We start from the raw sequence: 27,635 nt of genomic DNA on the forward strand, positions 1-27,635 counted from the left end.
ACAGTGGTCAGAGTCCTCCTCACAGCATCTCCTGCCCTCTGCCTAGGGAAGGAGAGGTTTTGCCCTGGAGTTACACCCGAGTTTAAGGTGTAGAAATCATAGAATCAAGCAGGTTAGAAGAGACCTCCAAGCTCAGCCACTCCAACCTAGCACCCAGCCCTAGACAATCAACCAGACCATGGCACTAAGTGCCCCATTCAGGCTTTGCTTCAACACCTCCAGGCACAGCAACTCCACCACCTCCCTGGGCAGCCCATTCCAATGCCAATCACTCTCTCTGCCAACAACTTCCTCCTAACATCCAGCCTAGACCTCCCCTGCCACAACTTGACACTGTGTCCCCTTGTTCTGTTGCTGCTTGTCTGGCAGAAGAGACCAACCCCACCTGGCTACAGCCTCCCTTCAGGTAGCTGCAGACAGGAATGAGGTCAGCCCTGAGCCTCCTCTTCTGTAGGCTGCACACCCCCAGCTCCCTCAGCCTCTCCTCACAGGGCTCTGCTCCAGGACCCTCACCACCTTCCTTGCCCTTCTCTGGACATCTTCCAGCACCTCAACATCTCTCTTAAATTGAGGAGCCCAGAACTGGACACAGCACTTAAGGTGTGGCCTGAGCAGTGCTGAGTCCAGGGGCAGAAGAACCTCCCTTGTCCTGCTGGCCACACTCTTCCTGAGCCAGCCCAGGATGCCATTGGCTCTCCTGCCCACCTGGGCACTCTGCTGCCTCATCTTCAGCTACTGTCTACCAGCACCCCCAGCTCCCTCTCTGCCTGGCTGCTCTCAGCCACTCTATCCCCAGCCTGTAGTGCTGCTTGGGGTTGTTGTGGCCAAAGTGCAGAACCCTGCACTTGGCCTTGTTCAATCTCATCCCATTGGCCTCTGCCTACCCATCCAGCCTGGCAAGGTCCCTCTGCAGGGCTCTCCTATCCTTCCACAGATCCACACCTCCTCCTAGCATGATGTCATAACACCAAGTCTAAACACTCCAGCTTGAAGTGTTTATAAGTGCTTTCATTTTTCTCAGCATCAGCAGAGAAGCCCCAAACCTGGGTTTCACATTTAAAATAAAGACTGATATGACTTCTGGATGTGCTATTAAAAAACCCTGCTGGTTAAATGGTTTCCACATTTCCACACCCCCTGGAGGGCTGTTCTAGGTCCGATGAAACCTCTTCATAGCTCCCTTTCATAAATTCATCTCTGCTGTAAACACCAGACAGCTCTGAGGGTCTCTAAGCCATTGCTGAGAGGTCAGTCCTGTCTCCTACCCTCCTTGCTGCTCAGCTAAATGGAGACCAGTCAGGATGTATTAACAGGACAAGTGATTACAAGCACAAACATGAGTATGGGAAGTTCAACCTAACCATCAGGGGGAACCTCTTTACATTTAGGGTGATAAAGCCCTTGAACAAGCTACCCAGAGATGCTGTGGAATCTTCTTCTCTGGAGAGATTCCAAACCCACCTGGACATTGTGGTCCTGAGTGACCCTGCTTTAACAGCAGGGCTCAGAGTAGATGTTCTCCAGAGACCTCCTCCAAGCCCCCCCATTCTGTGATGGATTCTGTTAACAGGTTGTTCTGGGAGGCTAATAGGCCTATTAGATGTCCTGGCTTGCCCCACTCTTCTGCTGATGGGGGAAGCAAGGCTGGGAGGAAAACAAAGGCTTGGGCCATTATGTCCCCTCCCAAAGTGATAAACAGGTACCCACAGGTGTTTAGGTACTTGTTGGTGTCTTGCCCAAATAAGGGTGAGCAAGTCCTGGGGTCACCTCATAGGCTCAGTTTGGCAAATGCCATTCTGATTGGTGAATCTCTGTGGCCAAAGGAGCCTTTGCACTTGGGCAAGTAATGTAGATGGAGCCAAGCTGCAAGCAGTTGTGCTGCTTCTGCCTGCCTGCCTCTGCCTCAGAGAGCTCCCTCTGCCTTGCTGCTTCTGCCTCAGGGAGCTCCCTCTGCCTCTCTGCTCTTGGCCAATGTGTTCTACTCTGCCCCATGCTTCAGACCATCTTAGCCCTGATATTTTGGGCTTGAACTGCCTGGAAACTTAAGTGCCTCAAGTTTCAAAGGAGAAGGCATTTAAGTGCCTCACTGGGTGGCAAGAAGTGCCACAGACATGGTGCTCTCTGCACATCTGCAAGAGATGCTGCCTGCACCTCTGCAAACCTCCATGCCAAGAGGAACCAGGATCAGGTCAGAGATCCTCTGGCTCTTTCCCAGCACCCTGGGAAGATCTGGAAGCCTCCCAATGGCCAGGCTGTTCCAATACTGCCACATAGGATCCAGGAACTACCTTGAAATGCCTGCACCACCACAGTGAGTAGCACAGACTTGCCCTAGAGCTCCAGGCTGCCTATTTGTAAGTGAGGCAAAGCCATTTTGTAGCCAAACCTTTTCCAAAGGTTCTGATTCTCCTAACTGAATGAATTGCCCATAAGCATCCTTGGGAAGATTTTCCTGACCAAATTAGACCCCAAGTTTAACTAATTAGTATATAGTTGTGGGCAGGGCCTTCCAGAAATAAAATTAACTACATATTTTATCATTCCTGCCTCAATAATTGCCCCCAACTAAGCCACAGGTGAAGAGTGTTCCCTGTTTGAGTAATTGCACTGAGCAGACCCAGCTGTTGAGGGTTAAAAAGGGAAGAGCTGAGTAGCCCTGGGGCTGTTGGGATGGCAGAAGTTCCTCTTTGCTGGGTCTCTGCAGAAAGAGCTTCAAGTCTGCTGTGTTTAAGGTTGGTAGAATCATAGAATCAAGCAGGTAGACCTCCCCTGCCACAACCTGAGACTGTGTCCCCTTGTTCTGTTGCTGCTTGCCTGGCAGAAGAGACCAACCCCACCTGGCTACAAGTTCTCTTCAGGCAACATCCCAATGTATTTATTAGCATCCCAAAGGTTTTATTTCTAGAGCTAAAAGTCTGGGGGGTTTTATGTGCTCTTTACTTTCCATGTATTTGTTTTCACAGCATAGAAGATTTTTGGAGAGGTAGAGCTTGTCTTTGGGCTGTTAATATCATAGAATCAACCATGTTGGAAGAGACCTCCTCCTTCTACTCTGCCCTGCTGAGACCTCATCTTGACCACTGTGTTCAGTTTTGGGCTCCCCAGTTAAAGAGGGACAGGGATCTGCTAGAGAGACTTGAGTAGAGAGCTATGAGGCTGATTAGGGGGCTGGAGGGCACTGCCTGATGAGGAGAGGCTGAGGGACCTCGGGCTGGTTAATCTGGAGGAGAGAAGACTTTGAGGGAATTTAATAACTACTTATAAACACCTGAGGGCTGTCCAGGAGCTGGGGCACAGGCTCTGCTCACTGCTCCCTGAGATAGGACAAGGAGCAATGGGTGTAAGCTGCAGCACAGGAGGTTCCATCTCAGCATAAGGGCTGAGCACTGGCACAGGCTCCCCAGAGAGGTTGTGGAGTCTCCTCTGGAGACTCAAGATGTTTCTAGATGCATTCCTCTCTGATCTATTCTAGATTGTGTGGTCCTGCTCTGGCAGGGGGGTTGGACTCGATGATCCTCTTGGGTCCCTTCCAACCCCTAATATCCTGTGATCCTGATCCTGTGATCATCCAGTCCAACCTATCACCCAGCCCTATCCAATCAACTAGACCATGGCACTGAGTGCCTCATCCAGGCTTTTTTTCAAGGACACCAGCTTCTCCTTCTTTTTGGTCCTTGGAGCAGCCTTCTGGCTCTGGAAAGTCACACCTGGGAATGCCTGGGAAGACAGGAAAGATGCCTGCTGGGAGGAGATTGGTCTGTGAGTGATCACAGCAGTAACCTTTCAACTGGAAAGGGAAATCCTTCAGCTGGGAACATCTGCACTGTGAGGTGTGTTGATGCCACATGTGATGGCCATGGTGTGGGTAGGAGCCCAGCTGTATTGAGCCTTATTTTCCTGTTGCTTTGGGTGCAGAAAAGGAAAGAAAGGCAAGAAGGAGCCATGCATGCATAAGAACTAGAGATGGAGAGGACCTAGGTCATCTGCTCAATAATTTTCCTGCCACCAGATGATTGTTCCTGGGCTGAAACCTCAGCTCGGAGTTGTGGCTGGGAATACATTAACCTTTAAAGCAATAGCCTTAGAAAGTTACATATTTTCTTTAACCCACATACAGAAAGTCCTGTAAATGTGAAGTGTCTGAGCAAGAGGTCCCCTGAGAAATGGGGTTTTGGGGACTTGCTTTCTGAAGGAGCTGTAGTTGCTTTGAAGGTGGCGGTGACCCTGACCTGGAGAACTGTGCTGTGTCCTGACAGAGCTTTGTAAGCATCTAAGTCAAAGCCATTGTGGTCTTTGCAGCCGTGCTCCTGTGGTTACACTTCTCCTACCATACCCAGAGCTGCCTGTTCATAGGAGTCCTGGCTGGAGCTGTAGGACCAAGCCATCAGAGTACAAGGGGAGGAGAAAGCATCATCTGTAAGCATGCAGTTGTGGTTTTATCCTCTCCTGTAGAGTAATCAAATCATGTTATGGAGTTATGCCAGTGATGAGCAGAGTCCCTCAGAGATCAGTCCTGGCACCAGTCTTGTTCAACATCTTTGTGGGTGCCATGGACAGAGGCAGTGAGTGCAGACTCAGCAAGTTTGCTGACCACACCAAGCTGTGTGGTGCAGCAGACAGGCTGGAGGGCAGGGATCCATCCAGAGGGACCTGCACAGGCTGCAGAGGTGGGCACAAGACAACCTCAGCAGCTTCAACAAGACCAAGGGCAAGGTCCTGCATCTGGGTGGAGGCAATGCCAGGCACAAATGCAGGCTGGGCAGGGAGTGGCTGGAGAGCAGCCCTGAAGAGAGGGACTTGGGGGTGCTGCTGGAGGAGAAGCTCAACAGGAGCCAGCAGTGTGCACTTGCTGCCCAGAAAGCCAAGCAGAGCCTGGGCTGCATCAGCAGAAGTGTGGCCAGCAGGGCCAGGGAGGTGATTCTCCCCCTCTACTGTGCTCTGCTGAGACCCCACCTGGAGTCCTGCATCCAGTTCTGGAGCCCCCATTGCAAGAGGGATGTGGAGATGCTGGAGTGTGTCCCGAGCAGGGCCAGGAGGATGCTGAGAGTGCTGCAGCAGCTCTGCTGTGAGGACAGACTGAAAGAGTTTGGGCTGTGCAGCCTGGATAAGAGGAGGCTCCCAGGTGACCTTCTTGTGGCCTTCCAGGATCTGAAGGAGACCTCCAAAAAAGCTGGGGAGGGACTTTTGAGGCCGTGAGGGAGTGCCAGGACTAGGGGGAATGGAGCAAAGCTGGAGGTGGGGAGATTGAGAGTGGCTGTGATGAGGGAGTTGTTGATCCTGAGAGTGGTGAGAGGCTGGAATGGGTTTCCCAGGGAGGTGGCTGTGGCCCCATGGCTGGAGGTGTTCCTCTGTGCTCTGTATTAGATAGTATTGTCCTGCTCTGGCAGGGATGTTGGAGTCAATCTCCTTGATCCCTTCCAACCTCTAACATCCTGTGAGTCTGTTTTTAAGGCCAGGCTGGATGAGGCTGTGTGCAGCCTGCTCTAGGGTAGGGTGTCCCTGCCCATAGCAGGGGGGTTGGAACTGGCAGATCCTTGTGGTCCCTTCCAACCCTGACTGATTCTATGAACTGTAGGGCTCTTGAGTAAATTCAGCTCCTGCTTCTGTGGCTGTTTCCAGGAGGTGTGTGGTAAGGAAACCTTCCTTCATCTTTGCTCATTTCAAAGCAGGAGAGAAAACATCAGTGGATTGCCTCTCCCTGAGTTTTATTAGCACCCAGTAGCAAGGATTTGCTTCTGGCCTCCAAAGTGGTGCTCTTAGACTTCTGCCAGTGGTTTTGCCTTTATTTCACAGGGAAAAGGACTGGGACACCAAACTTGAGGGATGTTGATGCCTTTTCTGCTGAACATTTTCTGAGTCTCTGCTGTTTTCTATAGGCTGGGATGGTGCCTCAGGTTTAAGTGGCTGGAGAGTTGGGCAGAAGGGGAAGCTCCTGAAGTTCATCAAGGGGAAGTCCTACCTGGGGTGAAGGAATAACTCCCTGCACCAGAGCAGGTTAAGGGTTTGACCTGGGGATGCTGGTAGGAAAGAAGCTCCCTGGGAGTCACCAATGTGCTCATATGGTCAACAGTGGACTCCTGGAGAGCAGCCAGCAGATATTAGGAGGTTCTTCTTGCCTCCTCTACTCTGTCCTAGGGAGGCCACACCTGGAGTGTTGTGTTCACTTCTGGGCTCCCCAGTTCAAGAGAAACAGAAAAAGTATTGGAGAGAGAGCAGCAGAGGCTATGAAGATGCTGCAGGCACTGCAACACCTCCCTTGTAAGGACAGGCTGAGAGACCTGAGTCTGTTTAGCCTGGAGAAGAGCAGCATGAGAGGAGGATCTGATCAATGTTCAGCAAGAGCTGAAGGTTGGGGGGGCAAGAGTTTGAGGCTGGACTCTATTTGGTGGTGCCCAGTGACAGGACAAGGGGCAACAGGTAAAAGCTGGAACTCAGGAGGTTCCATCATAGAATCAAGCAGGTTGGAAGAGACCTCCAAGCTCAGCTAGTCCAACCTAGCACCCAGCCCTGGCCAATCAACCAGACCATGGCACTAAGTGCCTCAGCCAGGCTTTGCTTCAACACCTCCTAATAGGAGGAGGAAATTCTTTGGTGTGAGGGTGTTGGAGCCTTGGAGCAGGCTGCCCAGAGAGGTTGTGGAGTCTCCTTCTCTGGAGAGACTCCAAACTCACCTGTGATTCTGGGCAACCTGCTATGCATGACCTGGCTTCAGCAGAAAGGTTGAATCATAGAATCAGTTAGAGTTGGAAGGGACCACAAGGATCATCCAGTTCCAACCCCCCTGGCATGGGCAGGGACACCCTACCCAGGCTTGAAATGCAGCATCTCTGCTGGATTACTTCAGGTACACTTCTTGATGGGAAGAGTTACAATGTGGGGTGGGTTTGTTTTGGAGTTGTTATGTTTTTTTTTTCCCTTCCAGGAAAGAAAAGGTAAATTAACTTGAAAGTTTATTAAATATCCCCAGGCTGATTTGGAGGTTTGTTTTAAGGAGGTTGGTAAATAAGTTTTAGTTTTTGCAGAAGGCTTTAGAAGCATAGAATCAGTCAGGGTTGGAAGGGACCACAAGGATCAGCCAGGTCCAAGCCCCCTGCCATGGGCAGGGACACCCTACCCTAGAGCAGCCTGGCCACAGCCTCATCCAGCCTGGCCTTGAACACCTCCAGCCATGGGGCCTCAACCACCTCCCTGGGCAACCCATTCCAGCCTCTCACCACTCTCATGCTCAACAACTTCCTCCTCACTAGGAGGATAGAGGAACTAGAGAATATCCAAGAGGTCCATTCCAACCTTTACCATGCTGGGATTTTCCTTCATTTTGACAAGATAGTGGAGCAGGTCTAGCCTGGAAATCCATTTCTACTCCCCCTCTCCTAGCTTGGGCTTCTCTTTGGACTCTTTGCTGCTTTTATGAGTGGTTGGGCAAGCTGCCACCCAAAGACACAAAGAGAGATGTGCTGTTATTATTGGTGGTTGTTGTTCCTAACTCTTTATTGATTTTTATGAAGGAAATAATAACCATGTGCATGAGGTATCCAGCTAACAAAAGAAGTCCTGCAGTACTCATCTCGAATTGAATCTATAGAAGCAGGATCCAACTGGGATATTGACAGGCAAATACAAAGCTGTGTGATTCAGCACGGAGCTGGAGTGAAAACAGGGCTTTGCCTTGCTGCAGCCCACCTTGGTGAGGAAAGAGACAGCATTGTTCTTCTCTGCAGCTCATGGAGAAATGTGTCCAAAACATCTTCACCTGAGGCCAGAAATGAGCATGTTGCCAGTGGGAAGGAGCTGTTGCTTGAGGCTTGATGTTGGGCTGATAGGTGGGGGCTGGATGCCTCCATGGTAGCAAGAGTTGGGTTCTTGCCAGAGAGAGTGATTGGCATTGGAATGGGCTGCCCAGGGAGGTGGTGGAGTCGCTGTGCCTGGAGGTGTTGAAGCAAAACCTGGCTGAGGCACTTAGTGCCATGGTCTGGTTGATGAGGCAGGGCTGGGTGCTAGGTTGGACTGGCTGAGCTTGGAGGTCTCTTCCAACCTGCTTGATTCTATGAATCCACCCCCTTCTAATGCAAGAAGATGGCTTAATCCAACTGCTGTGCATGAACCCTCCCTGGGTGAGCAGATCTGCTTCTGCAGAGGGTTCCTGACAGCTGGGTAGTGTTTGCTGGGGTTCCTGGTGCACACCAGCTCAGGGCATCCTGCCTTCCAGCACTACAAAGGCCATGAGGAGAGAAAGCAAAGAAAACCTCTGAATTTAATTCCTCAGGGTTGGTCTTTTCTTTTCCTCCTGGTTTAAAGACTGAATGAGGCACTTAGTGCCATGGTCTGGTTGATTGGCCAGGGCTGGGTGCTAGGTTGGAGTGGCTGAGCTTGGAGGTCTCTTCCAACCTGGTTGATTCTATGATTCTAATGTGTCAGCAGGTAGCTGATGCATCCATCCTGACTAGGATGTAAGGAACCAGCTCTGATGTTCGCTGAGCCCACTCTGGGTGAGCAGATCTGCTTCTGCAGAAGGTTCTTGACAGCTGGGTAGTGTTAGCTGGAGTTCCTGGTGCACACCAGCTCAGGGCATCCTGCCTTCCAGCAGTACAAAGAGGGAAAGCAAAGAGAACCTCTGAGTTTAATTCCTCAGGCTTGGTCTCTAGTTTTTCCTACTGGTTTAAGGTGTCAACTCTTAGCTGATGGTCAACACATCCTGACTAGGACGGGAGGAACCACCTCTGATGTTCACTGAGCCCTAAACTCCGTCCACTTCAAGCTGACTCCAGAGAGGGGTTGGCAGAGTTCACTTTCCTCTTTTCCTTTTCTCCCCTCATTTTTGGATGTCCTTGTGCAGGTCAGGATGTAACCCTCAGGAAAGATTATTGTCACTGCAGCTCCACCCGGGAGCAGAAGCTACCAGCCACAGCTTAAGAAGGCACCAGGTTCTTTAGTAGGTTTGTTGCCTGATTCTTACTCCAGAAAGTCTCTGAGAGATTGAAAGGAGGCTCAGGGTAATCCCCTAACATCCAAATTTGTCTCTCCCTTCGCTTTACAAGGGATTCCTGAGCGCGCTATTGAATCTCAACCACCTCTCTCGCTCTTAAGTCATTACCTCTAGCAAAACACCACCTCACAGAGGAAGTCCTTTTGGCAAAGACAAAAATGAAAGCGTTGATGGGTTTGAAAAGATCCCTCTGTGTGCCAGAATCAGTGAGAGAGTGAATGGAAGTGTTAGCGCCTCCGGCAATGCCTTCGCGGAGCTGTTTGTCATCCCAGCACAAGAAGAGGAGCTGAGCACACACAAACATTAAGCTAATATTTTTGTTGGTGCTTGGTGCATTTTGATCAGTGGTTCATGGTGCCCCAGGCAGCAAGTGGGAATGAGATGCAGTGTCCTTAAGCTTTGTCTTCATGGCTGAACTGGTGCTGCTGTTGCATTTGTGTAGAATCACAGAGTGCGCTGGGTTGGAAGGGACCTCTAAAGGTGATCTAATCCAACCCCTCTGCAAGCAAGCAGGGACACTCCCAGCTAGGTCAGGTTGTTCAGCCTGATTGAATCTGGTGTGAGAGGGAGGTTGTAAAGGGTTAACTCTCCTGGGGCAGTGGTCTTGACCCCTGTTGTGTGAGAGGGAGGTTGTAAAGGGTTAACCCTCCTGGGGCAGTGGTCTTGACCCTGGCTCCAGGTCCTCCTGGCTTTTCCCCAGCAGTAGGTGTGCACCTTACTACAGGTGTAGTGGCTAGCCCAGTCCCACTTCATGTTTAGCCCCTATGAAAAGAGAGGAACTTCCTGGAGTACTGCATCCAGTTCTGGAGCCCCCATTGCAAGAGGGATGTGGAGATGCTGGAGTGTGTCCAGAGAAGGGCCAGGAGGATGCTGAGAGGGCTGCAGCAGCTCTGCTGTGAGGACAGACTGAAAGAATTGGGACTGTTGAGTCTGCAGAAGAGAAGGCTGTGAGGTGACCTTCTTGTGGCCTTCCAGGATCTGAAGGAGGCCTCCAAAAAAGCTGGGAAAAGACTTTTGAGGCTGTGAGGGAGTGCCAGGACTAGGGGGAATGGAGCAAAGCTGGAGGTGGGGAGATTCATCCTGGCTGTGAGGAGGAAGTTGTTGATCATGAGAGTGGTGAGAGGCTGGAATGGGTTTCCCAGGGAGGTGGTTGAGGCCCCATGGCTGGAGGTGTTTAAGGCCAGGCTGGCTGAGGCTGTGTGCAGGCTGCTCTAGGGTAGGGTGTCCCTGGGCATGGCAGGGGGGTTGGAACTGGCTGATCCTTGTGGTCCCTTCCAACCCTGACTGATTCTGTGATTCCTGTTTCATTCTCTCTTGCTCTACCTCCCTGCCTACCAGCACCATCCTCCTGTCCCTGCTGCTCTTTGTTTTGCCACGTGGCCATCAGTTCACGAGGTGGACAAACTCATTGCCATCAATCTGGTTGTGTATCTACGTATTTTGTAGCTTGTTTTCCCTTGCCTATACCTCTTTGTAACTCCCCTGCCTCAAATACCTTTTATTTACTGTTAAAGTTCTCTCTTGTAACTTCCAAATGGAAGTGAGATTATTTATTTGGGTGTGTTTTACCTTTGCCTCTCTACATCTAATTCCTTTTCTTTGAAGAAAACACAAGTGGGAAAGGGAAAGGCATCTTAGGAATTGTTCTTGGTTCTATTAACTACATTTGAGTCTCTGGGAGATTTTAACTAGAACCACGGCAGAGTTGTTTAGCAATAATCAGCAGCAGGACCCCTTGAAGACTGCCAAGTCAGGAGACAAAACAGCAAAACAGAGGTTTGGTCCTTAAGGTGCTGCCTAAATGGATGGTGTGGCTATTTTCTGCTCAGATGTGAACAGCAAGGTGCTGCATTGAGGGTTGGACTGGATGATCTTTGAGGTCTCTTCCAGACAGATGTATCCTATGAGGATGTGTGGGATTAGTGGAAGAGACTCCAGAGTCCCAAATCTCTGCAAGCTGGTGTTAAAATCATAGAATCAGAGTGGTTTGGGTTGAAAAGGATCTTAAAGATCATCTAATTCCAACACTCCTGCTATGGAGAGAGACACTTTCCACTAGCCTGCATTGGAGGCCTGGAGCACAGCCCTGTGAGGAGAGGCTGAGGGAGCTGGGGGTGTTTATCCTACAGAAGAGGAGGCTCAGGGCTGACCTCATTGCTGTCTACAACTCCCTGAAGGGAGGCTGTAGCCAGGTGGGGTTGGTCTCTTCTGCCAGGCAAGCAGCAAGAGGACAAGCGGGCAGAGTCTGAAGTTGTGGCAGGGGAGGTCTAGGCTGGCTGTTAGGAGGAAGTTGTTGTCAGAGAGAGTGATTGGCATTGGAATGGGCTGCCCAGGGAGGTGGTGGAGTCGCTGTCCCTGGAGGTGTTGAAGCAAAGCCTGGCTGAGGCACTTAGTGCCATGGTCTGGTTGATTGGCCAGGGCTGGGTGCTAGGTTGGACTGGCTGAGCTTGGAGGTCTCTTCCAACCTGCTTGATTCTATGAAGGAGCTGATCCAGCAGTGAGTTTGTTCAGCATCTTCCTATGGGGAGATGGAAGAAAATGTCCACAATGTGCTCCTTATTTGAGCCTGGGACAAAAATAAGCTGAATGACAAAGAGGAAGGACAAAAGGCTCTCTCTGTTTCCTATCTCAGCCATCTTTGAGGGTGATTCATCCTCTCCAAATCCCTGGCAATTTCTCTTGGTGACCAGCAGCTCTGTCTTGCCTCGCTGACTCATAACTGCTGGAAGCATTTTTGGCTGAATTCAGAGGAAGGAAAATTTATATGCATTGGCTTTGATCTTGTCTGAAGTTGTTTTACAGAGAGCAAGGGGCAACCCAACAGAGGGGAGGAACAGAAAATGCAGAGAGAAAGGAGGTAAGGATGAAGGAAAAGTAGGTTTTAAATTAAAAATCAAGAAGGGATGCATGAGAGGTGGCTTTGGGTGTTTTGGGATTTGTTTTCTAGCAATGAGGAGACAACCTCCTGCTAACCAGATGCTGGGCTGCATCAGGAGAAGTGTGGCCAGCAGGGCCAGGGAGGTGATTCTACTGCTCTCTGCTGAGACCCCATCTGGAGTACTGCATCCAGTTCTGGAGCTCCTGTGACAAGAGGGATGTGGAGTTGCTGGAGCTTGTCCAGAGAAGGGCCAGGAGGATGCTCAGAGGGCTGGAGCAGCTCTGCTGTGAGGACAGACTGAAAGAGTTGGGGCTGTGCAGTGTGGAGAAGAGGAGGCTGCGAGATGACCTTCTTGTGGCCTTCCAGGATCTGAAGGAGGCCTCCAAAAAAGCTGGGGAGGGACTTTATGGACTGTGAGGGAGTGCCAGGACTAGGGGGAATGGAGCAAAGCTGGAGGTGGGGAGATTGGGACTGGAGGTGAGGAGGAAGTTGTTGATCCTGAGAGTGGTGAGAGGCTGGAATGGATTGCCCAGGGAGGTGGTTGAGGCCCCATGGCTGGAGGTGTTTAAGGCCAGGCTGGCTGAGGCTGTGTGCAGCCTGCTCTAGGGTAGGGTGTCCCTGGGCATGGCAGGGGGGTTGGAGCTGGGTGATCCTTGTGGTCCCTTCCAACCCTGCCTGCTTCTATGATCCCTGGCCAGAGCAGTGAGCAGTGTGATGAACGGTGAGTACCGGCACGCTGCAGTTGATTCCTTATTGCAGGCAGTGATATTAGTAATAAAATCAATACCAGGAGCTAGCCAGGGCTAATAATTACACAGATCAGCTCGCAGTGGAGTAGATTGATATTCCTTTCCCTTAATAACCCACTCTTGCTGCTGCTGCTGCTGCTGCACACAAAGTAGGAGCAGGTATCGCGGCTTTTAATTAACACAGGCGCTTGGGTACTTTGAGGCAGTTGTAGTCATAACTGGAAGTGGCCAGTCCATAGCCCAGCAATTAAATCTGTCCTGAAGGCTCTTCTAAATGAAAACAAATGGGCAGTCCACTGAGGAACCTCTGCCTGACAGCCTGCCACTGTCAGCATGTGCGATGACTCGGTGTAGAAGCTTGGAAAATCAAAGCTTTTGGGGCCAAGCTTTCCTCTCAGGTTTGGACCCCTCAACCCCTGCCCCTCAAATACGCATTTTCTTGCAGCAATTCCTGAGGTTCTGCCATCAGGTTTCACAGCTGCATTTCGTGCTGGGCCACAAACACAGCCCTTCAGATCCTCCAGCTGGGGATGGCCCTTTCTATGTCAAAGCAGTTGGAATAGGTGAGCTTAAAAGGCCCCTTCTGATACAAACAATTCTATGGCACTCTGGGTTCTCAAAGAGCTATAGAATGGTTTGGGGTGGAAAGCACCTTAGAGATGACCCAATTCCACCAGTCCTGCAATGGGTAGGGAGTGGTGGTGAATGGTGCCGCATCCAGCTGGCAGCTGTCACTAGTGGTGTGCCCCAGGGATCAGTGCTGGGCACAGTCCTTTTCAGTACCTTAACTGATGATCTGGAGCAGGGGATTGAGTCCAGCATCAGTAAGTTTGCAGATGACACCAAGCTAGGAGCAGGTGTGGAGCTGCTGGAGGGTAGGAGAGCCCTGCAGAGGGACCTGGCCAGGCTGGATGGGTGGGCATAGGCCAAAGGGATGAGATAGAACAAGGCCAAGTGCAGGGTTCTGCACTTTGGCTGCAACAACCCCAAGCAGCACTACAGGCTGGGGGTGCTGGTAGAGAGGAGCTGAAGATGAGGCAGCAGTGTGCCCAGGTGGGCAGGAGAGCCAATGGCATCCTGGGCTGGCTCAGGAAGAGTGTGGCCAGCAGGACAAGGGAGGTTCTTCTGCCTCTGTACTCAGCACTGCTCAGGCCACATCTTGAGTGCTGTGTCCAGTTCTGGGCTCCTCAATTCAAGAGAGATGTTGAGGTACTGGAAGGTGTCCAGAGAAGGGCAAGGAAGCTGGTGAGGGGTCTGGAGCACAGCCCTGTGAGGAGAGGCTGAGGGAGCTGGGGGTGTTTGGCCTGGAGAAGAGGAGGCTCAGGGCTGACCTCATTGCTGTCTAGAACTACCTGAAGGGAGTCTGTAGCCAGGTGGGGTTGGTCTCTTCTGCCAGGCAAGCAGCAAGAGAAGAAGGGGACAGAGTCTGAAGTTGTGCCAAGGGAGGTCTAGGCTGGATGTTAGGAGGAAGTTGTTGTCAGAGAGAGTGATTGGCATTGGAATGGGCTGCCCAGGGAGGTGGTGGAGTTGCTGTGCCTGGAGGTGTTGAAGCAAAGCCTGGGTGAGGCACTTAGTGCCATGGTCTGGTTGATTGTCCAGGGCTGGGTGCTAGGCTGGACTGGATGGTCTTGGAGGTCTCTTCCAACCTGCTTGATTCTGTGATCTTTCACTAGAGCAGGTTGCTGAAGACCCTGTGCAACCTGCCCTTGAACTTTCTGAGGGAGAGGGCGTCCACATCTTCCAAGGGCAACCTGTTCCAGTGTCTCACCACCCTCACTCTAAAGATTTTTTTTCCTAGTCTCCAGTCTAAATCTGTCTTCTTCCAGCTCAAAGCTGTTACCCCTCATTCTATCACTGCAAGCCTTTGTAAAAACTCCTTTCCCTGCTCCCTTGTAGACCTTCTTCAGGTGCTGGAAGGAGACTGTGTTGAAATGTCTACCTTCAGATGGGACAAGTCAGGGCTGTGGGTCACCACAATTTGTCTTGAGGTCACCAGTGTGCCCAGCATCTCACTTTGGAAACTCTCTCTTTGTGAACTCCTGGACCTAGTCAGTGCTCATCCCCTCCCCTCCTCCCCACCCCCCCCCCCACAAGGCAGCTTGGAGAACGCAGCCTATTTAAAAGCAAAAGGCACAGTAGCTTTCACTGCATTTGTTCCAAATGGTTCTGTGTTCAATCACCCAGAAACTGCCTCCCTGCAGGCAGCAGCATCTTTTACTAACCAGTGTTTGCTCTAGGAAATAACCCATCTGGGTCCTCACAGCATTTTTGCTCTGACACTGCACCTGCCCTGCACTACCTCCTAACATCCAGCCTAGACCTCCCCTGCCACAACTTCAGACTCTGTCCCCTTCTTCTCTTGCTGCTTGCCTGGCAGAAGAGACCAACCCCACCTGGCTGCAGCCTCCCTTCAGTTAGCTGTAGACAGCAATGAGGTCAGCCCTGAGCCTCCTCTTCTGCAGGCCAAACACCCCCAGCTCCCTCATCCTCTCCTCACAGGGCTGTGCTCCAGGCCCCTCACCAGCTTCCTTGCCCTTCTCTGGACACCTTCCAGCACCTCAACATCTCTCTTGAATTGAGCAGCCCAGAACTGGACACAGCACTCAAGATGTGGCCTGAGCAGTGCTGAGTCCAGGGGCAGAAGAACCTCCCTTGTCCTGCTGGCCACACTCTTCCTGAGGCAGCCCAGGATGCCATTGGCTCTCTTGACCACTTGGTAGACCTCTTTCCTCCTTGATTTGTATTTTGGAGCTTCTTCATGTCAATGGAAGAGGGAAGGCAGGAGATAAACAAGACATGAGGTCACTTTAGGGTCTAAAATGCAGTGAGCAAGGTGGTATGTTCATCTCATAGCATGGCCCTTGGAGATAGAGAAAACCACATTAGGTTGTTCTCTTGATCTCCAAGTAGAGCAGGACCTAGAGAGCGTCTCTGGTGAGTTACAGCTTTGGTGCAGCCTCATGTGCAGCATGGTAAGGATGTGTTGGCCTCCACGGAGGGCAGGCAGGTATTGGCCACACCAAACTGACCAGCACACTTCTTTGGCTTGGCTAGACCTGATGCTCTGCTCTGCTCTGCCCCCACCAGCTGTAGTCATGTATCTCTGTGGTGCAGCTGGGAAAAGACTCTCTGGGGAAATGGTGTAAAGGAGAGCAGCCCTGTGAAGGAGGACTTGGGGGTGCTGGCAGTTGAAAAGCTGGGCATGGGCTGGCACCCTGTGCTCCCAGTGCCAGCTGTGCCCTTGGCTGATCCCAGCTCTGTGGGCAGCAGGAGGAGGGAGGGGATTCTGCCTCTCTGCTCTGCTGAGATCCCACCTGTAGTGCTGGGGCCAGCTCTGGAGTCCTCAGCACAACAGAGATGTGGACCTCTGGCAGCAGGTCTAGAGGAGGTCACAGCAATGATGTGAGGGCTGGAAGCCCTCTGCTGTGAGGCCAGGCTGAGAGAGTTGGGCTTGCTCAGCCTGGAGAAGAGAAGGCTCCAGGGAGACCTACTATCAGTACTTAAATTGCTGATAAAAAAGATGGGGACAGACCTTTTAGCAGGGCCTGTTGTGACAGGACAAGGGGTGATGGTTTGAAACTAAAAGAGGAAGACTGAGATTGGAGAGAAGGAAAAAATGATTGACACTGAGGGTGGTGAGACCTTGACCCAGGTTCTCTGGTAGAAGCCCCATCCCTGAAACCATTCCAGGTTGGGTTATCCCTGAAACCATTCCAGGTTGGGTTATTTGAAGCTGTGAGCAACCTGCTCTTGTTGCAGATGTCCCTGGTGGCTTCAGGGGAGTTGGACTAGACAATGTTTAAAGATCCCTTGCAGCACAAAACCAGCCTATGGCTGTGGAGGAGCAGGTTGACCTGCACCATGGCATTGCAGACCCCATGTCTGCCTTCGACTCTCTTCCACTGCTTACCTCTTTGGCTTGGCTTTTACTTATCTTTCCTTTTCTTTCAAAAGCAACTCAAACACTTCTTGGGGGTGCTGTTTGCTCTCTCCCTTCCCCCTCTATCACTCTTCTCTCCACTTATGACCACTATCTCTAGTGTCATGCCCAGGGGTCTGCTGCATATCTCATTGGAGCAGGGACTTAACTCCAGCCTTGGGGCAACTTTGCCAAAGCCAGGTTAAGAACATGACTAATCAGTTTGGTCAGCTAAGGGGGAGTTAAGTGAGATGTTAAGTAAGCCTTGCATGGCTCAGTTGCCAGCCAGGGAGAGCTGGAGGAGCAGGCTGCTTCTTTCCTTGCTTCTGCAAACCTCTGCTTCTTGAAACAGCAGGAGCTTTGGGGTTGGTGTTTCTTGCAGAGCTGGAAGAAGATAAAACTCTTCCAGCAGCCCAGGAAGGGAAGAGAGAGAGACTTTGAATTTCTTCCCTTAAATCATAAGTCACTCTAATTGTTTTCTTCCTGCTTTTTCTGCTTTTCCTTGTTCTCACTGCATCCCATGAATCAAGGATTTATCTTCACTGGCACACATGCAGGGCATCGCAGACAGTCTTGTCTAGCCACCTGCAGAATGAGCAGCTGCTGCTGGTGCTGCTGAGCTGCTCTCCACACCCCCAGAGTGCTTTGTCCCCACCCACACCCTGTGTCCAGCAGCATCTCCCATCGGCTGAGGTGCAAGAGTTTGGTAGCAAAAATGCTCAGATGAGGGGAAAGAATGGGGAGAGAAGTGCTCAGATGAGGGGAAAGAATGGGGGGAGAAGTGCTCAGGTGAGGGGAAAGAAGGGAAGGGAAAGGATGGGGGGAGAAGTGCTCAGATGAGGGGAAAGGATGGGGGGAGAAGTGCTCAGATGAGGGGAAAGAAGGGAAGGGAAAGGATGGGGGGAGAAGTGCTCAGATGAGGGGAAAGGATGGGGGGAGAAGTGCTCAGGTGAGGGGAAAGAAGGAAAGGGAAAGGATGGGGGGAGAAGTGCTCAGGTGAGGGGAAAGGATGGGGGGAGAAGTGCTCGGGTAAGGGGAAAGGATGGGGGGAGAAGTGCTCGGGTGAGGGGAAAGAAGGGAAGGGAAAGGATGGGGGGAGGAGTGCTCAGATGAGGGGAAAGAAGGGAAGGGAAAGGATGGGGGGAGAAGTGCTCGGGTGAGGGGAAAGAAGGGAAGGGAAAGGATGGGGGGGAGGAGAAGTGCTCAGATGAGGGAAAAGAAGGGAAGGGAAAGGATGGGGGGAGGATGGAAGGGAAAGGATGGGGACCTCTAAGATCATCAAGTCCAACCATCAACCCCACACCACTGTGCCCACCAAACTGTGTTCCCAAGTGCTGTGCCTACACAATTTCTGACCACCTCCAGGAGTGGTGACTCCAGCACCATCCTGGGCAGCCTGTTTCAGGGCTTGACCACTCTTTCAGTAATAGAGTCACTTAGTTTGGAAGAGATTTTTAAGCTCAAATCTGACTGTTAACCTAGCATTGCCAGGTCCAGCCACTGAACCATGTGCCTCAGCACTGCATCTACAGGGCTTTTAAGTGCCTCCAGGGATAATCAAACAACACAGATCATGCTCCTTGGTCAGCTAGCAGCCAGGGCTGAGTTTAGAATCATAGAAGCAGTCAGAGTTGGAAGGGACCATAAGGATCATCCAGTTCAAACCCCCTGCCATGGGCAGGGACACCCTACCCTAGAGCAGGCTGCCCATCTGCTCTGGCTTTACCATTAAATATCCCAAAACTTGGTGTCCTGCCAAACCTGGGTGTAAGTTTGTCCGTGCTACAGGCTGGGGAGAGAGTGGGTGAGAGCAGCCAGGCAGAAGGGGACCTGGGGGTGCTGGTAGAGAGTAGCTGAAGATGAGGCAGCAGTGTGCCCAGGTGGGCAGGAGAGCCAATGGCATCCTGGGCTGGCTCAGGAAGAGTGTGGCCAGCAGGACAAGGGAGGTTCTTCTGCCCCTATGCTCAGCACTGCTCAGGCCACACCTTGAGTGCTGTGTCCAGTTCTGGGCTCCTCAATGCAAGAGAGATGTTGAGGTGCTGGAAGGTGTCCAGAGAAGGGCAGGTGGTGAGTGGTCTGGAGCACAGCCCTGTGAGGAGAGGCTGAGGGAGCTGGGGGTGTTTGGCCTGGAGAAGAGGAGGCTCAGGGCTGACCTCATTGCTGTCTACAAGTCCCTGAAGGGAGGCTGTAGCCAGGTGGGGTTGGTCTCTTGTGCCAGGCAGCTAGCAAGAGAAGGAGGGGGGACAGTCTCAAGTTGTGCTGGAGGAGGATGTTAGGAGGATGTGCTGGGGGGCTGAATGTTAGGAGGAAGTTGTTGTCAGAGAGAGTGATTGGCATTGGAGTTGGCTGCCCAGGGAGGTGGTGGAGTCACCATCCCTGGAGGTGTTGAAGCAAAGCCTGGCTGAGGCACTTAGTGCCATGGTCTGGTTGATTGGACAGGACTGGGTGCTAGGTTGGAGTGGCTGAGCTTGGAGGTCTCTTCCAACCTGCTTGATTCTATGATTCTATGTGACAGGGAGGACAATGAAAACAAGAAGGAAGAAAGCAAGGAAAAAGAAAGCACATCCTTGAACAAGTTCTATCAATCATCCAACTTGTGCAAGGTCCCTCTGTGGTGCCCAGGAAATCTAACCATGTTCTGCAGCACTGGAGCTGCAGATTCCCCTAGGGTGCAAAGGGGTAGTTTCTGTTGTCCCATCCCCCACCACCACTTCTTAGTCTACCCCATTCTTTCCATTCCTCAGTGAGCAGGGCAGGATGGAGTTGCCTATCCCTGCCCCAGGGCCAAGCCAGTCTCTCTTTCAGGCAGCATCAAACTGTGTGGTGTGCTCGGCTGGTCTTTGATCAGCCCTGGTCTGTGCCCACATGCAGAGCTGCTGGTGAGCACACGCAGAGAAGGGAATTTCCTCTTGTCAGGAACCAAGACTGAAATACACAGGAACTCTAGATCCACCAGAAATGTTGTCTGGGCTGCTTTTGCCACCCTCTGCACCCCATGTGTATCCAATTTTCTTATGTTTCCATTGCTCTGGAGTCTTTAAATATCATTTTCCCTCCCAGGCAGGTCCTATTTGTAGAGCTGTGGTTTGGCTTATGGTTATTCCTTTGTTTTTAAGTGTGTCTGCCCCCACTGACTGGAGGAGCTGATGCTCTTTGGCTGCACTGGATGAAAGGGAAGCCCAACACCAGCACTCCCAGCAGCACTGCCAGCCCTGTGCCTTCCTGTCACCCCAGCCCTGGTGAGTGATCATGATGGATCCTGGGTGTCAGAAGTGATGAATTAGTTGGGGAAGCAGAAAGAAGTTCAGGTTGACATTTCCAAAGTCCACTGATATTTCTGGGCACTGCCAGCAAGGTGTTGGAGGCTAGGATGAACCCATGGGGTCATCCATAGGGTCACTCAAGGAGAAGGAAGTGATGGCTTCTGGTAGGCAAGTAGGCAAGTCTTTGGGTTGCCACGAGATGGGTCCAAGCAGGCAGAGGGAGTTGAGTCTGTTCAGCCTTGAGAAGAGAAGGCTTCAGGGAGACCTTATTGTGACCTTTCAGTACCTGAAGGGGGCTGGGGAGGGACTTTTTACAAGGGTTTGTGGGGATAGGACAGGGGGAGAATGAATTGAAGATAGAGCAGGGAGGATTTAGATTGACCATCAGGAAGAATTTCTTTACTGTGAGGGTGGTGAGACACGGGAAGGGGCTGTTTGGAGAACTTCATTCCTGGAAGTGTTTAAGACCAGGCTGGATGAGGTTTTGAGCAACATGGTCTAATGTGAGGTATCTCTGCCCATGGCAGTGGGGTTGGAACCAGATGATCTTTAAAGTCGCTTCCAAACCAAGCTGTTGTATGATATTCACTCTAGCTGCTCCCACACTGCTCCACAAGCCAGAAATGCAGCCTGGCCATGGTCACTTTGCCACCCACCAGCCTCCCACCCTTCAAGCTGGGGACAGAGTGGCTGAGAGCAGCCAGGCAGAGAGGGAGCTGGGGGTGCTGGTAGAGAGTAGCTGAAGATGAGGCAGCAGTGTGCCCAGGTGGGCAGCAGAGCCAATGGCATCCTGGGCTGGCTCAGGAAGAGTGTGGCCAGCAGGACAAGGGAGGTTCTTCTGCCCCTGTACTCAGCACTGCTCAGGCCACAGCTTGAGTGCTGTGTCCAGTTCTGGGCTCCTCAATTCAAGAGAGATGTTGAGGTGCTGGAAGGTGTCCAGAGAAGGGCACCGAAGCTGGTGAGGGTCCTGGAGCACAACCCTGTGAGGAGAGGCTGAGGGAGCTGGGGGTGTTTGGCCTGGAGAAGAGGAGGCTCAGGGCTGACCTCATTGCTGTCTACAACTACCTGAAGGGAGGCTGTAGCCAGGTGGGGTTGGTCTCTTCTGCCAGGCAAGCAGCAAGAGAAGAAGGGGACAGAGCCTGAAGTTGTGGCAGGGGAGGTCTAGGCTGGCTGTTAGGAGGAAGTTGTTGTCAGAGAGAGTGATTGGCATTGGAATGGGCTGCCCAGGGAGGTGCTGGAGTGGCTGTGCCTGGAGGTGTTGAAGCCAAGCCTGGCTGAGGCACTTAGTGCCATGGTCTGGTTGATTGGGCAGGGCTGGGTGCTAGGTTGGAGTGGATGATCTTGGAGGTCTCTTCCAACCTGCTGGTTTCCATGATTCTAAGCTGCCTCCAGCACCAGGCAGGCTTGATAAACCACACAGGATTCAATGGCTGGGAGACTGGAGAAGCACTACAGCTTGCTGGAGACAGCATGACAGATGGAGAGGCACAAGCACACCCCAAGCCTATAGAGCTCCTGCTCCCCCTGCACGCTGCCTCTCTTTAAAATGCCAGTGATGTCCTGTCATTATCAGCTAATGCCCTCTAATGGGTCCATTAAACAGCTCTGTCTTTGCCTTGGCTTCTGACTCCACCTCCCCTCCTCATAACCAGGCTGCGTTCCCTGCCTCAGCAGATCCCATTACACCGCTTCATTCTTCCTAAAGGACAGCCCCGAGCCGGCAGCACACAGCCCTTCACCCTTACGTGGCCAAGCCAGACCCCTGCATGCTGCACCAAGAGTGGGGGCAGTGGCAGGGCAGACTCTGCTCTTGCATCCAGTTTTCTCCTTCCCTGCTGTAGCAGCCTGGTGGGAATGTTCCTGCCACACCTTGAGTGCTGTGTCCAGTTCTGGGCTCCTCAATGCAAGAGAGATGTTGAGGTGCTGGAAGGTGTCCAGGGAAGGGCAAGGAAGGTGGTGAGGGGCCTGGAGCACAGCCCTGTGAGGAGAGGCTGAGGGAGCTGGGGGTGTTTGGCCTGCAGAAGAGGAGGCTCAGGGCTGACCTCATTGCTGTCTGCAACTCCCTGAAGGGAGGCTGTAGCCAGGTGGGGTTGGTCTCTTCTGCCAGGCAAGCAGCAACAGAACAAGGGGACAGAGTCTCAAGTTGTGCTGGGGGAGGTCTAGGCTGGATGTTAGGAGGAAGTTGTTGTCAGAGAGAGTGATTGGCATTGGAATGGGCTGCCCAGGGAGGTGGTGGAGTCACCGTGCCTGGTCCCTTCCAAACCCTGCCATCCTGTGATCACTGGCTACCCTGTGCCTCTTCAGGTAATCATCTCTTAAAAGGCTAGAAGAGTTTGGGGCTGAAGAGACTGCACATCCACTGCTTTTTGCTCTCTGGAGTTGGGGGAAATCTTTAATAGCACAGACTATTGATAATATGTCATGGGGAATTTGTTTGGCACTTCACAGCACACAGTGCTAAAAATACAATCTCCTGCTCCCCAAAGTGCCTGGAAATGCCAAGGAAAGGCAAACTGGGAGAAGTGGTATGGTCATGGAGAGGTGTGGGAGTCCCATGGGTACAGCCAGCTGAGAAAGGTTGTTGCAAATGAGACTGAGAGGCTTCTGGTGGACCCAGAAGAGTGGGGTGATTGGAAGCTGAATGTCTGCACTTGAAGGGTTGGTGGAGGATTGCAACTTCAGGAGCCACAGAATAGCAGGGGTTGGAAGCAACCTCTAGGGATCATTTAGTCCAGCCCCACCCTGCTAAAGCAGGGTCACCCACCCTGCATGGAGGAGGCAAAAGCTTCCTACCATGACTTTCCACCCAGATGATGCCATTCAGAAGGCATCACCCATGCCATTAACACGTCCTCTTGCTCTGTGTCTCTGGATTGAGCACATGAAGCAGGCTGCCAAGGATTGTGATCAGGTGAGTTTGGGATCTCTCCAGAGAAGCAGGCTTCACAACCCTTCTGGGCAGCCTGGGCCAGTGCTCCACCACTGTCAAACCACAGAAATTCCTCCTCATATTTACATGGAACCTCTGGGCTCCAGTTTGTGCCCATTACCTCTCATCCTGTTGCTGGGCACCACTGCCAAAAGCTTGGTCTCATCCCCCTGACACTCACCCTTGAGTGTCCCTATAAGCATTGATAAGATTTCCCCCTCAGTCTTCTCCAGGCTAAAAAAGCCTCAAGTCATAGAACCATAGAATCAGCCAGGTTGGAAGAGATGAGACCTCCAAGCTCATCCAGTCCAACCTAGCACCCAGCCCTGTCCAATCAACAGAGAATCAACCAGGTTAGAAGAGAGCTCCAAGCTCATCCAGTCCAACCTATCACCCAGCCCTGTCCAGTCAACCAGACCACGGCACTAAAGTTCTGTTCCCTAATCATCTTTATAGCCACCTCCATCAGACCTTGGGTCAGGTCAGTTGCTGTTCTTCATCCTCCTGTGCCTGAGGAGGGAGAAAACAGGGTCTTTGAGATCCATAGGTAGAAACCACAGCGGTCTTTACTTTGGTTATTCAGTGGAAGGCACAGAGCAGAGGAGCCACAGACCTGAGAGAGATGCCAAAATGTGTGCACAGCTTCCCTGCCCTATAGCAGAAGGTCACTTCTAGCATAATGCTCTTTGAGATCCATAGGTAGAACCCACAGCAGTCCTTACTTAGAATCATAGAATCAACCAGGTTGGAAGAGACCTCCAAGCTCAGCCACTCCAACCTAGCACCCAGCCCTGGCCAATCAACCAGACCATGGCACTAAGTGCCTCAGCCAGGCTTATCTTGAACAACTCAAGGAACAGTGACTCCACCACCTCCCTGGGCAGCCCATTCCAATGCCAATCACTCTCTCTGCCAACAGCTTCCTCCTAACATCCAGCCTAGATCTCCCCTGCCACAACTTGAGACTCTGTCCCCTTCTCCTATTGCTGGTTGTCTGGCAGAGGAGACCAACCCCCACCTGGCTAAAGGAAGACACAGAGCAGAGGAGTCACAGACCTGAGAGAGATGCCAAAATGTGTGCGCAGCTTCCCTGCCCTGCAGCAGAAGGTCACTTCTAGCGTAAGGCAATGACAGAAATAGCCTTTTAGACAACACAGCCCTTGCTGCTAGCTAACTGTGTCTTTTACTCTCTCTTTTATGTGTCACTTTTATTCCTAATGACCTCTGATTATGGCAGGTGAGCCTTCATCTTCTCCTTTTCATGCTGGGCTGTCCACTCCTGAAGGTTTGTTGTGGGTTTGGGGGTGAATTTGTTCTTTTTTTTTTGGGGGGGGGGGGGGGGGTTTGTTTTGGTATTTTTTCTCTCCTCTCTTTTCCACATTGCTCTGTTAGAACCTCATGCTGAGCTGCTAAACCCAGCTGCAGCTCTGACAGATGAAGTACCAGTTCTCTCTGCTGTGGCTTTGACATTTTCATGAGTGCTAAGCACACATGCTTACAGATTTTAGGAGGCTAAAGAACCTCTCCACACCACCCCCACCCCCCTCTCTTCACTGATGTTTGGGTTTCTGGTTTGGGGGTGTGTGTGTTTGGTTGGTTGGGTTGTTTTTATTGGGGGGGGGGGCATTCATTTTGAAGTTGATGAAAGATACCAGATGAATGGCCCTGAAACTGAAACCCTCTACTTAGTCACTGAGCAGCTAAGTGAGGGAAGCCACCACGCAGTGCTGCTTCTCCACCAAATAGTGCCCTGGTGGCAGTGTCACACAATCACAGAATGGTGGGGGATGGAAAGGACCTCTGAGGATCAGCTAAACCCACTAACCCAGACACACCTGCAGAAAGTTGCCCAGCATCACTATGTTAAGGTGGGTTTGGAATCTCTCCACAGAAGAAGACTCCACAACCTCTCTGCACAGCCTGTGACAGGGCTGCAGCCCTGTCACAGCAGAGAAGTTCTTCCTCGTGTACAGATAGAACCTGATTTGTTTCCAGTTTGTGCTCACTGCCCCTTATCCTCTTGCTGGGCATCACTGAAAAGAGTCCAGCCACATCCTCTTGCTCCCCACCCTTTAGATATTGATCAGCACTGAGGAGATCCCCAAATGCTTTTGGCTTTCCCATTGCTGCCTGCACAAGCATCGTGGTACCTCCAGCCCTGCTAACACCTGTGCCACGCTCAGCACTGCAGGACCCCATCAGAAAGGCACATCTGGTTATAACCATGTCAAAAGTCCAGTGTGACATCCCAGCCTTGATGGCAAAACTCCTGCTGGCATCCTGGGGACCAGGAGCACTCTCCACAAGGCTCAGGGACCTCTCTGGAAGAAGCTACCTGCCTTTGGACACAGTGACCTCTCCACACACAAGGCTCAGGGACCTCTCTGGAAGAAGCTACCTGCCTTTGGACACAGTGACCTCTCCACACACAAGGCTCAGGGACCTCTCTGGAAGAAGCTACCTGCCTTTGGACACAGTGACCTCTCCACACACAAGGCTCAGGGACCTCTCTGGAAGAAGCTACCTGCCTTTGGATGCAGTGACCTCTCCACACACGAGGCTCAGGGACCTCTCTGGAAGAAGCTACCTGCCTTTGGACGCAGTGACCTGTCCACAAGGCTCAGGGACCTCTTTGTAAGAGGCTACCTACTTTTGGACACAGTTTCCAAGGAAAGGCAAACTGGGAGAAGTGGTATGGTCATGGAGAAGTGTGGGAGTCCCATGGGTACAGCCAGCTGAGAAAGGTTGTTGCAAATGAGCCTGAGAGGCTTCTGGTGGACCCTGAGGAGAAGAAGGGAGAGACATGTGGGGTGATTGGAAGCTGAATGTCTGCATTGGAAGGGTTGGTGGAGAATTGCAGCTTCAGGACCCGCAGAATAGCAGGGGTTGGAAGGAACCTCTAGGGATCATTTAGTCCTGCCTCCACCCTGCATGGAGGAGGCAAACGCTTCCTACCACGACTTTCCACCCAGATAATGCCATTCAGAAGGCATCATCCATGCCATTGACATGTCTTCTTGCTCTGTGTCTCTGGATTTAGCACATGAAGCTCTAAATATTTCAGGACCACACTGCTACACACAGCAGCTCTGTCCTTCTTTGCAGCCAAGGCAGCATTGTGCAACCAGTTGGAGAGAGATGGTGCTTGGGATGCTGGAAGGGAGCATTACCTTCAGAAGGGAGCCTGTTCATGTAGCTTGGTGTCCTGGTGGAGAAAGGACAGGGGAAGAAGATGAAAGAGATTTAAAAGCATCAGCAGTTGCTGCCGTCCTGGGAGCTTTCCTGCTGCAGCAGCAGAAGCCAAGGGGAAATCTTTCTTGTTCCACACTGATGGAAGTGGGATCAGGCTATTTATCTTTGATGAATTGCCAAGAAATGGTTGATTGTGTTTAGAAGCAGCAGGAAGGTATAATAAATGGTGCTTCCTCCTCTGAGACAGGGTGAGAAGCAGAGAGTGAGCAGAGCAGACCTGCTAACTGCCTGGGCGCATCCCTTCTCGCGTGGTGACCGATGTGGTTCCGGCTTCCACCGTGCATCTCTGGCTGGAGGAGGCGTTGAGGTCTGTGGCCATTTCTGCCATCTGAAGAACTGGTGAGCCTTAGAGTCATAGAATCAACCAGGTTGTGGTTGCTTGTGTTGGCATATTGCAAAATGAGAGGGTACTCTGGCAGAGCATGGTCACAGAATGTTAGGGGGTCACAAAGGACCTCCAGAGATTGACTCCAACCCCTCTGCTAAAGCAGGATTGCCTAGAACAGGTCACATAGGGACACAGATCATGGAATCACCCAGGTTGGAAGATACCTCCAAGGTCATCCAGTCCAACCTAGTCACCCAGGTTTGCTGATTCCTTTGAAATAGCAGCTGAGCAGAAGACAGCCTTAAGGTGTTTTAAATGAAAAGCCTGGATGAGGCACTTAGTGCCATGGTCTGGTTGATTGGATAGGGCTGGGTGCTAGGCTGGGCTAGCTGAGCTTGGAGGTCTCTTCCAACCTGCTTGATTCTATGATTCTGTAAGTCCATACTCAGCATCTTCCCAGTGGAAAGCTGGGAGACCTGGGGTGGTTTAGTCTGGGAAAGAGAAGACTGAGGACATCTTATTAATGTTTGCAAATATCTGAAGGGTGAGTGTCAAGAAGAAGAGGACAGGCTCTTTTCATAGCATCAGTCAGGGTTGGAAGGGACCACGAGGATCAGCCAGTTCCAACCTCCCTGACATGGGCAGGGACACCCTACCCTAAATCAGCCTGGCCTTAAACACCTCCAGCCATGGGGCCTCAACCACCACCCTGGACAGCCCATTCCAGCCTCTCACCACTCTCATACTGAACAACTTCCTCCTCACCTCCAGTCTCCATCTCTCCACCTCCAGTTTTGCTTTATTCCCCCAAGTCCTGGCACTCCTTGCAGCCTCAAAAGTCCCTCCCCAGCTTTTTTTGTAGGCCCTTTTCAGATACTGGAAGGCCACAAGAAGATCATAGAATTACAATAAGACTCATAGAGTATCAGGGGCTGGAAGGGACCACAAAAGATCATCTGGTCCAGCCCCCCTGCCAGAGTAGGATCACCTAGAGCAGATCACACTTGAATGCATCCAGACAGTTCTTGACTGTATCCAGAGAGAGAGACTCCACAGCCTCCCTGGGCAGGCTGCTCTAGTGCTCTGTCACCCTCACAGTGGAAATATTCTTCTTCATGTTCACATGGAGCCTGCTATGCCTCAGCTTTCACCCATTGCCCCTTGTCCTGTTTCAGTGGTGTAACAAGAGGCAATGGGAACATAAGAAGTTCCACCTCAACCGAAAGAGACCTGGAGCCCTGCAGCAGGTTGCCCAGAGAGTCTGTGGAGTCTCCTTCTCTGGAGAGACTCCAACCCCCCCCTGCATGTGTTCCTGTGTGCCCTGCCCTAGG

The 27,635-nt window shown here is 51.8% G+C and overlaps 1 long non-coding RNA gene across 1 annotated transcript; it reads left to right on the forward strand.

The window, feature by feature from the left end:
- Positions 1–2,671: 2,671 nt before the first annotated feature.
- On the forward strand, positions 2,672–26,256 carry LOC135176525 (uncharacterized). Its single transcript, XR_010302696.1, has 5 exons — positions 2,672–2,732; positions 11,778–11,843; positions 19,649–19,771; positions 23,962–24,009; positions 24,801–26,256. It is a non-coding gene; the product is annotated as an uncharacterized LOC135176525 (long non-coding RNA).
- The last annotated feature ends 1,379 nt before the right edge of the window (positions 26,257–27,635 follow it).

This window comes from Pogoniulus pusillus, chromosome 6 (genome assembly GCF_015220805.1).
Source record: "Pogoniulus pusillus isolate bPogPus1 chromosome 6, bPogPus1.pri, whole genome shotgun sequence".
NCBI classification, from domain to species: domain Eukaryota; kingdom Metazoa; phylum Chordata; class Aves; order Piciformes; family Lybiidae; genus Pogoniulus; species Pogoniulus pusillus.